Source organism: Castanea sativa, chromosome 9, assembly GCF_040712315.1.
Source record: "Castanea sativa cultivar Marrone di Chiusa Pesio chromosome 9, ASM4071231v1".
Lineage (NCBI taxonomy): Eukaryota > Viridiplantae > Streptophyta > Magnoliopsida > Fagales > Fagaceae > Castanea > Castanea sativa.
The window spans coordinates 12,010,321-12,021,006 of NC_134021.1; positions in this window are offsets into that span (position 1 = coordinate 12,010,321).

Consider the following 10,686-nt stretch of genomic DNA (forward strand, 5'->3'; position numbering starts at 1 on the left):
TAACTATTCCTATTCACTTGTTTGGTTTTAACATTGTGCTAGAATTCTGAATAGGTATTCCGTTTCCTCACTTTTGACCTTCTCTTCATGTTATCCTCATTGAACTTTATCCATCTGTTGATCTCACCATAAAGGAAGATTGCACCACCATTGGATCTCCATAACCTTGCACTGTCGGTCTACAAACCGTACATGTCCATACTTATACTAGCATCGTCGTCAAGAGTTCTTGCAACACTGGTATTGCTCGCTACTCATTGTTGATGGAATCAATATAACCATCTCTAGTGCTCAACTGATGATGTCTCTCTGAAATCAGAGGTTCTGGCATTGACTGCAACTAAGTTGAGAATATTGGCAGCTTATTGTTGAATGTCATCGGTGACAAAGGTTAGACCATAAGTTATGGTTTGAAAAGGAATGTTCTAGGTGTTGATAAAGAGGTTTTGTTGACTGTTGGTCTTTGGAGTATGGGGAAATTGTGTGTGTGTGTTTGAATGAGAGAGACAAAGAGAGAGACCTGAGCATGGGTAGGAATAACAATCCTTCAGTTTAATGGATAGCTATCCCTTGTAATTAAAATGCAACTGGATAATTGAATAGCTGTTCCTTAAATCAAAATGCAATCAGATAATTGAATAGCTATACAAAAGAAATAATTATTCCATTACGAGTTATTTTCCTATGTGCCAGATGTGCTCTAAGAAAAGATGAATCTTGGACTGGTGCACATTGCCCAAACTACTTATTTTGTGATGAACAGGGAATTTAATTATTTAATTTGATTTCCATTGTTTATAGCATCGTCGGAATTCTTTCAATGCTAGTTGGATGTTTTGTAATAAGAGCTGGTCCTTCTGGCAACTTCAATATGGGGTTCCTATGTAGTTCTGTGTGTGTAATCTATGGTCGGGCAGTTGCTGTTTGTGCTTCACTGGGGAGATAAGGGCCAGTTTTTGAATTGCTAGTTGTGCAACTGTTCATGATCAATGTGGTAAATACAGAGGCATGGTGACTGGTCTTCATAGTTCAAAACTGTTGAGCATAGGTCTCTTTTTTTGTTTAATAATGACTAAACTAGTTCCTTCAATCATTTTTATGACAGCTGTGTTATGATGGTGATGCATTCATAATAGGAATTGTTATCCAGGAACATCAGGTAATGGCATTAGGACAAGTTGGTCTTACTCAGGTATGGGGGTTGCATTTCACAGGTAAGTACTTCAAATTTGACTAGTATTCTTCTGTTACTAGCAAATTGCTTTCTGAATATGGACATATGATGCTGTTGGTATGAGAAGCTTAATTATTTTATAAATAAATGTCACTGGCAGAAAAGTTATATTTTTGTCTATGCTGTGAGTCTTGGATGCATATTCCTAGAAAGAAAATCATCACTTACTGACCAGTTATTTGTAAAACTAATGACCATCAATTTTACATTTAGTGGGCGTTTGGTTTGCCGTGATGTTACATTACATCGTAATATTACATTATTGTAATCTTATATTAATGTAATCTTAATACAAGAATACAATATTACATTGTTTAGGAAAGTGATGAGATTAAGGTGATGTGATATATTTTGTAATTTTAGATTATGGTAATGTTAAAAAAAAAAACTAAAAATCTTAATGTCACATTATCATAATGTGCATCACATTAAAGGCACATTACAGCGAACCAAACACCCTCTTAGGTGTTTATATAATTGTATTTCTCACTTGATTCCTAATGACAGTAGTTTTTGCATGGTTTGTGTAGAGGCCATGTCCTTTAGTAAAATTATATGCTGATATGCCAATGCGGCAATGCTTATTGTAGGGGAAAGTTAGCTATAAAGATCACTGTGAAGTGCTTCATATTATTTTGTATTCATATATTCGACTCTAGATAGTTGGGACAAATTCTTCGAGTTTACTTTTGTAGCTCTTGTTATGATATAATCATTGAACCAAGACATGCTCCAAGTCATAGCCTAAATTTTTAATGTTAACTTGTTAAGGTATCCTTGGTTCACTGTCCTTTTGTTTTATCAATAGAATGTAACCTTATCATGGTTCAGATTCTTTTTGTTTATGGTGTTCTTGGAAGTTTTCTGGCAGACAAAGGAATTATAGGACTCTAGTTGGTTGGCACTGGCAGTTGAGAAAATTATGGTTATGCTGTCTATTATCAGTCAAGCTCATAGTTTTCGTGTTTGATACATTCATGGAGACATCAGTAATAGTTAGCCCTTAAAAAATGTAATCAACTCGGTTCACTGTTATTTGGCTATATCATCATGCATCTGTTGATACCGTAATTTTTTCTGTTTGTGTTATAAGGGATTTGGATTGGTTGCTCTTATTATGTAGCCAAAGCTGGCAAGATTTAAGCTTTTGTGGATAAAAGTTCTGCCTTCGTTAAGACAACAGGAAATATGGGGAGAAATAAGAACTGCAATCCACCCTTAGTTGTTCTAATAATCTCATTTTTATAAGAAATGAAAAAAATTTCTTATGCTGGACAATTGGTAAGAAGAAGAGTCTATGCTCATGCCCAGGAGCATAGTTTTCCCCAAATTCTATAAGTTGGAGGGCTATGCTATTGAAAGAAACAACAGATGCTTTCATATATGTTGATAAAGAAGAGTTGTTATCCATGTCTCACGACACTCACATTATATAACGATCAGAGGGAAATTTGTCTTCAACATTGACATATTAAAAAAATTCACCCTACCCCCCTTTCCTCTCTCCCAAAAAAAAAAAAAAAAAAAAAATCCATGTTAACATGCTTCACTTTCTTTAGTTCAAATGGTACCTTAAGTTATTGAATGTCATTGTACTTGAATGCTTTGGAAGAGTGCTGTTTTTGTGTATAAAATTGAAGGTATTGTAGATGAAGTGAGATGAAACTTGACTTCTGATCTTCCTAAAAACCAGTTCTATTCTCTTATTAATATTAATTATTACTGGGTTGAAGTGTTTGTGAACACCATTGCTGACTGGCAAGCTTAAATAAGGTTCTCTACTCATTATAAATAGTCTCTAATATTCTCTAGAACACATCCGTGTTCAGAGCATTGTCTGAGTGAACAGGCTGCGCCTACCAGTAAGGCTTTCTTGAAGAGATAAATTCATTTTTTTTGCTAATTAATGAAATAAATTTATAATCAATAGTCTCTGTTAATACTTTATCCCAAAAAGATAAAGAAGTTTTAGAATAATTTTTCCTCGACTAAATAGGTGGCACAGTTTACATTGGATAATATGCTCTGTTTTATATTTTTTTGTTGGTCACAATCAAACAGGAATATAGGATCTTGTTAGCCATCTTGAACCTCGATATTATGAAATAGAATTGGAAGTGATATTCGTGGATATCTTTGGTTTAGCTTTCAGTATTGCAATGAGCGAGGGATGACTTTGTCTCTGATTGCTTGGTCAAACAGTGCAGAAGGGACTGGAGTCTGGCATCCGAATCAATGTTAAATTTCTATATGAACCTTTAGTTTTTGAGAGATTTTGAATATTGTGTACAATATTGGTTAGCTTTTTGTGGTTGCATGGATTGGCAAATGCCGAGGCTGCTTTTCTTGGCTAATTGATGTTGGATTGGGGACACTTATTCACCTCCAGTATATTAGCCTGTCTTGGTGAGTTTGGTCGTTCTTGTTGCACATGGGATGCATACCTTTTGTTCTCTTTACCATCTTGTTATTTCTTCCTAATAAATAATCAATTAAGAAAAGGAAATCATCATCTTCGTAGTGTCTTACACAAGCAGAATGCCTGATATTGGTTTTTGGATGCTTTTAAGACCGGGGTTTTGAATCCTCTCAGTTTCTTTTTAATCAATAAGGGTTAATGGGCTCCAGGTACTACTTATGGCTCAATCTTTTTCTTTGTTCTCCACCCATAGGGATGGATGGTAGTGGATCAGATTTAACAGGTTCTCTGACCTGACCCAACCCTAATAGGATGGGTTTGAATTTATTTCTAATTGTATATGGAAAAAGTTTAGGTTCAAACTTTTAAACCTGCTTAAGTTTGATAAGGGTTCGAGTTTTATACAATAGGTACTCGAATCTGTGATTTGAATATCCATTTATCTTTTTAAAATATTGATATAATTAATTTATTGTAAAAAATGGATTTCTGTACTAAAAAGTTTGTGTCCCTTTTCTCTAAAAAAAATCTATAGAAGACCTAGGTTTTTATATTGGTCTGTGTGAAGAACTTAAGAATTTGACCGAGAAAGTTACACAGTTACTAACTTTTGGTTTACTTGATTGTGTTATTTTTATTTCTCTTTATTCTTTGATAGTATTTAATTTTGTATTTTTATTAATTGTATTAGGTGTTTAGACAATATCCAAATATGTTGAGAACATGTGAAGCACAACATAAGAACATTCTTGAGCAATATGTTTGAAGAGAATAAAATTAAGGTAGACGGACTTGTTCAATAAAACCTGCCATAGGCGACGGTACTGGGATAATGAATGATCAAAACATAAGGAGAAGATGATGGATTAATGCATCGGACAGAGAATATATAAGACGGATTGATCCTCCATAGTGGACGGATTTTAGCTAAACGGACATAAGGGGGGACAGATATTAAGGCCACGTGGCATCTACATGGCTTAAGTGGTTTCCAAGGAACCCTAAATGGAAATGTCTTGCACCCTACAATTAACCCTAGTCAATGAAATCCCAATATGGAAAGAATCCTGCAAAATACATACATTTATGAGAATCTTCCTCACAAGGAAACATTTTCTTAGCCAAGAAACGAAAGTCGGTTATAAACTACTATAAAAACCCAAAACCCTCAGAAAATAAAGTACGTATAATTTACCCCAGTTTTGGCACTCTAGAGTTGTAAAAGTTCTATAACTTAACCTTCAGAGGGTATTTGGCCGATACCATACTAGTACTCTCTGTAAGGTCTTCTAATCTTCTTTGTTGTGCAGGTTTTGTCTAAGAATGTTTAAGGGCTGTGTAGCTTACTAACGATTTTCAGCATCATCAGTTGGCGCCGTTTGTGGGAAAGAAGAAAGCCGTACTACTGCTTCATAGACAAAGAGTTGCATGGTACTTACTCGCTCGATGGCAACTACCAATAATAATCAAGGAGACGAATTACGCACCACTACCCTCGAGAGACAGGTTCAGACTCTCGCCGCGGGAGTAGAACGATTTACCAAGCAAAACCATGACCTAGAGGAACAAATGCACCAAAAGAACATAGGGCTTAACACTCAGGAGGAGGACCAAGAAGACACTAGCGCTGAGAGAAGGAACCAAGAAGGGTTAGAGGGCAGTAATGCCCCAAGCAGACAAGATACAAGCCGTCCATCCGCCGTAGATACGGCTCCACCATACATGGTCGCTGAGATGCAGATGATGAAAGAACGAATGGACTTCATGATGAACGCCCTCAAAGGACGGGTGTCAAGCGACCCCGACGAGTTGGTCCATTGAACAGATTCACCATTCACTGCATCCATCACATTGTTCCCCCTTCCATCGAAGTTCCACATGTTGTAGGTAGAGGCCTACGACGAATCTAGGGATCCCTTAGATCACCTAGAGTCTTTCAAAACCCTGATACACCTGCAAGGCGTAGCAGATGAGATCATATGCAGGGCCTTTCTCACCACACTAAAGGGCCCCTCAAGGGTATGGTTTAGCAGGTTGACGCCAAACTCCATCAGTACCTTCAAGGAGTTGAGCTCCTAGTTTGCCTCGCACTTTATCAGGGGGCACAAGTATAAGAAGTCCACTGCATGCTTGATGAACATTAAGCAACGGGAGGATAAGATACTGAGGTCCTACATCACCCTCTTTAACAAGGAGGCCCTCTCAATTGATGAAGCTGACGACAAGATACTCGTGGTTGCATTCATCAATGGATTACATAAGGGGAAGTTTTTGTTTTCCTTATACAAAAATGGCTCGAAAACCATGTTTGATGTATTTTATAGGGCTATTAAGTACATGAATGCGGAAGACGCATTTCTTGCCCAATAAGAGAAGCCCAAGAAGAGGGAAAGACAAGAAGAAGCACGACAGGACAAGGGACGGAAGACAACAAGGACTGGAGACAGACAGGAGGATAGGCGCTCCAAACCCCCCACTGGAAGGTTCGTGAGTTTCACCCTGCTAAATGTCCTAATCAATCAAATCCTGATGCAGTTCAAGGACGAAGGAGCCTTGATATTTCCTGGCAAGCTGAAGGGAGACCCCAGTAAGAGGTCCAGAGACAAGTACTGTCGTTTTCATTGTGATCACGGTCACGATACATCCGACTGCTACAACTTGAAGTAGCGAATAGAGGCCCTTATCAGACAAGGAAAATTGCAAAGATTCTTCAGCAAGGAAAGGACGGACCAACCACAAGAGCAAGCCGCCCGGAGGGAAAACGAGCATCCTAGGCCACCCCTAGGAGACATAAGGATGATTGTAGGGGGAACCACAACCTCCGGTTCAACCAGGAAGGCACGCAAAACCTACCTCAAGATAGTCCAGAACGTCCAGCTGACAGAGCACCTGAAGAAGTACTACCAGTACACAAGAGCATGGACAACGACACTCCTCATTTCCAGTTTATTTCTTTTTAGTTAATTTTTACTATTCACAGTACTTTTTAAGTCCGAATGGCAGTTTTTCATTCTTTAAGAACAATTTCTACATGTATATTTATCACAATAAGATGAGTTATTCAGATATGTCATGTGTATGTCTACAAAACTACGTGTATAATTATTAAGTCTATAAGTGGACGAGTTCATCCCAAGGGATAATTTGAATTTATGAAGTCCACAAATGGACGGGTTTATCCCAAGGGATGATTTAAACTTATTAAGTCCACAAGTGGACGGGTTCATCCCAAGGGATGATTTGAATTTATTAAGTCCAAAGTGGACGGGTTCATCCCAAGTGATGATTTAAATTTATCAAGTCCACAAGTGGACGGGTCCATCCTAATGGATGATTTGAATTTATTAAGTTCGCAAGTGGATGGGTCCATCCTAAATGACGATTTGAGTTTATTAAGTCCCCGAAAGGAGGAGTTCATGCAAAGGGATGATTTGAAATCATCAATTCCAAGAGTGGACGGGTTTATCCCAAGGGATGATTCGAATTTATTAAGTCCACAAGTGGACGGACCTATCCTAAAGGATGATTTGAAATTATTTACATAAGTGAACAAGTTCATCCCAAGGGATGAAATGAGACTATCTAGTCCTTATGTGGACGGATCTATTATCAAATCTACGAGTAGATGGGTTCATCCCAAGGGATGCCTTAAAAATACCAAGTCCCTGAAAGGACGGGTTCATTATTAAGTGCTCAGAGAGGATAAATCTGTTACAAAAGATACCATCAAAATGCAAAGTCCAAAGTGGACAGAAACGACAAAGTGAACAGGTGAATTTGCAAACATATATTGTCAGACATACAATCAAAATTCAAGCGACGGATACCAAAAAATTATATGAAAAGGGTGCATAAAGGGTAGTAGTCTACATGCAAGGCCTAAACAACAATAGGCAACGGAAAAATAGTAAGAACATTGTCCTCCCAAAAGTTCTTTACAAAACATAATAATCATAAATAAAAAGAAAATAATCTACTGTGGATCAGTCGGGGTCTCTTCGTCTCTCTCTTCAGCCATCTGGTTCCCCCCAAGTGGACGGGCCTCATCCTCGACGGGTTTGACTTAATCTTCAGGAGGAGCGGTCTCTCCGTCATCTTGGAGGCCAAGAGTGCTGTCATCTGCAAATAGCTCGTTGGTATCTTCTTGATCAACAGGATGGGCTGGGGTCTGGCCTTGGGCGTCGATGGAGATGTGTGACAGGTTCAGCTCTGGGAAGGACGCCTTGACTTGACGGAGGCAGTTGTTAAAGCCGTCGGCGAAGGAGCCACCCAATTCATATAAAAGGGCGTTAGAGTTACGATACTCCTTTATTGCGTCCCCCTTAGCTTGACGGAGTTGCTCCTTTGACTTGGAAAGCTCATCCTCCTTGTCCTTGAGCCCTCTTTTCAGCACCTCCATTTGCTTCTTTGACTCGTCTAAGAGCTTTTTTGTCAGGTCAAGCTTATTCTCCTAGACCACCTTCCAGGCCTTCAGCTCCCCCAACTCCGCCTCTGTCGCCTTGGCCTTTGCCCTCACACGATCCACCACCGTCTCCTGAGACAGACAACGGTCCGTTAGACCCTTCATCATGAGCAACTCTTGCAAGAATAAAAAACAAAGGTAAAAAACCAGAGACAACATGACGACAAGGAGAGAAGGATGGGTATACATACCTGTGCAAGGCTGAAAAGACCCGTCTCCCCCATGGATGAAAGTTACTTGAGTGCATACCACGAGTCCTCACGGAGGAGGACGGGGCGCACTTCAGTGACGGGACCCTGACCCGTCATGAGGCCTTAACCCTTCCTTGGACTAGACGGAGGAGGCAGCTTTTTTGTGTCAGGATTCTCCCTGACGACTAATCCCGTCGCCGCCTTGAGTTTCTTTGGGAGACAGTCGGTCTCGTCTGACGGTTTCCTTTTTGTGGATGGATTGACTAGACCCGTTCCTTTGGGAGGCAAGCTTCCCTCTTGCTTCTTTCGCGCAGCAGCTTATTGCTTGATGAAAGCCCCCCTCTTGCTGTCTTCCATTTCTACATCAAAATGGAAGAAAAGAAAGAGTTAGGTAAATTACTATAAATAAAAGAAAAAGTAAAGAACAACGGACTTATGTCTGCATGCTTGACTATCGAAGCGACGGACAGTTGCAGTAGGTTTAGGACTGTCATAATACCAGTGGATCGTGTCCAAGGTACCAAGCTTTGCCCACGTCCTCTCTGTCAATTTGATCTTAAGATTTTTTTTCAAAAAACTCCCCTGCTCCAGGGTCACCTTTGGACAGTCTCAAGTTGCAAAAAGGGGACAGTTAGGCCAATACAACAAATAATAAGAAACAAAATTTAGACCAGATAGATACCGGCCAGATGGAGGCATTATACCCCAAGTTTTGTCCGCAGGCATGTACTCCTGATCGTTAGGGTGACACATCTAGTCGTCCCCCTGAATGAAGAAGTACCGGCTCTTCCAATTTCTGTTTGAATTAGGGGTGTCACACATTAGCCTAAGCACCGGCTTCCTTAGTAAGAAACTGTACATACCCTTAGACTGGGTGATTCTAATGGACAGTAGCAATGGAAGAACTCCTCCACCATCATCTTAGTGATTCCCTATTAGTCAAGACTCCATATAACACTTTCACGCCAAGGAAGACTCTCCAGGCATACTCTCCAGGCATTCGGAGAGATCTGGGAAACGGCTAGCCTTAGGTATTGAAGTAGACAGCGGTGAAGAGCACTTAAAGGGAATCTAAGTCCCGCCTTAAGTATTTGCTCATACACCTCAATGTCTTCAGCACCCTGGTAGTAGCACTTCTCAGATTTGAAAGGTAGACGGATAGGAATGCCGACGGGAATCTGATATTTTTCCCTAAGGATCTCGAAGTGTTTTTGCTTGATGCTAGAATTGAAGTCATTTACCGTCCATAACGGGAGAAGGAGAAACTCCCTAAGGCCATTAGGACCTATGATGGATTGGATGGGAGGGTCAGCATAGCATACGTCTTCACTGTTTGAATCTCCACCTGAATCACCCTTTGATCCGACCACATCCAAGTCCTCATCCTCCTTCGCGAAAGGAGAGTTGGCCGACAGAACCCTTTCATCATAAAAGGTGTCGAGGTCATCCTGACTTGACGAATACACCTCATTGAAGCCCGCTCCTTCGCAGACACATGATTATTCACTCGACGCCTCACTAGACATCGATCATCTACATGTGACGGATAAACCCCTAAGACTCTACAAGTTTACATAGGCGACAGGCATGCAATATTTAAAGTGGATAGCAAAAAAGAGTTCATCATAAGGTGAAGGATACTTATAGTTGAATGACGCGAAGAAAGCAACGGGGAAGGGAGAAGAGGACAATAGCGCTCTGACTGGAAATTTGTTGCAAATGAAAGGGAGAAGCAACATATATATATAGGGAATGACACGGAAGATGAATAGAAGCTTCAGTTTGAGTGATTAACCACTAAAAACATGCCATGTGCCCCTATTGAATTAATGGCTTTAGGCTAGCCTGTCAATCAAAATGCGCTTCCTGAGGGTTGAGTTAGATCGTCACTTCACAGGTCTGTCTGGAAAATAAGGCGACAGACCCATAGAGTGAGGGGGCAATTGAAGAGGATAAAATTAAGGTCGTCAGACTCGTTCAATAAAACCTACCATAGGCGACGATACTAGGATAATGGATGATCAAAACATAAGGAGAAGATGACAGATTAATGCACTAGACGGAGAATATATAAGACAGATTGATCCTCCATAGTGGACGGATTCTAACTAAACGGACACAGGGGGATGGATATCAAGGCCACGTGGCATCTACATGGCTTAAGTGGTCTCCAAGGAGCCCTAAATGGAAATGTCTTGCACCCTACGATTAACCCTAGTCAATGGCATCCCAATATGGGAAAATCCCGCAAAATACATACATTTATGAGGATCATCCCCACAAGGAAACATCTTCTTAGCCAAGAAACGAAGGTCGGTTCTACACTACTATAAAAACCTAAAATCCTCAGAAAATAAGGTATGCATAATTTACCCTAACT